Below are 706 nucleotides of genomic sequence, written 5' to 3' on the forward strand. Positions count from 1 at the left end.
TCTTAGGGTTTCTTCATTTTTAATCCTTTTATCTGATTTTTTCTCAAATAAGTTGGTGTCAAGTGCTTTATCTTCAGTCTCACTAAGTCTGAATTCCATTCCCTCAATTCTGCTCCTATGAACTTCAATTGAGTTGTATAATTCTGACATTTTATTGTTAATCTTCTGGATTTCTGATTGCTGTCTCTCTGGGGATTCTTGCAGCCTGTTAAATTTGTCAGTATTCTCTTCTCTAATCTTTTTAATTTCCTCTATTCCATGTTCTACATTTTGATTAATTTCCTTCCTAATTTCTTGAAGAGTTCTGTATATTAATCTTTTGTATTCTGCCTCTGCAATTCCAAGAAATTTTCCTCCTCTGGAAAATTTCTTGATTGTTTATTTCAGGAGCTTGCTGAAGCCATCATAGATTTCCTCTTTATGTGATTTGATATTGACTGTTGTCTCCAAGCCATCAATAAGTGATTATATTTATTTATTCTATGTTTGCTTAATGTGTTCAAGCTTCTTGTTTTATTTTGATATGCCCAAATAGGCTGCTTATATGAGCTAGTTTGATTATTGGCACCTTTGAAGCTCTAATGTCCTGTCACTAGGTGGTTAGAACTGTTACTAGGTATATGAGCAGGAGGAGTCTGCCCACTCCTCCTGTATGGATTCAGCGCAGGTGCCCAGGTAGATAGCCACCAAATGTGTGGTGTAGGCT

The sequence above is a fragment of the Trichechus manatus genome, unplaced genomic scaffold (genome assembly GCF_000243295.1).
Source record: "Trichechus manatus latirostris isolate Lorelei unplaced genomic scaffold, TriManLat1.0 scaffold00006, whole genome shotgun sequence".
NCBI lineage: Eukaryota > Metazoa > Chordata > Mammalia > Sirenia > Trichechidae > Trichechus > Trichechus manatus.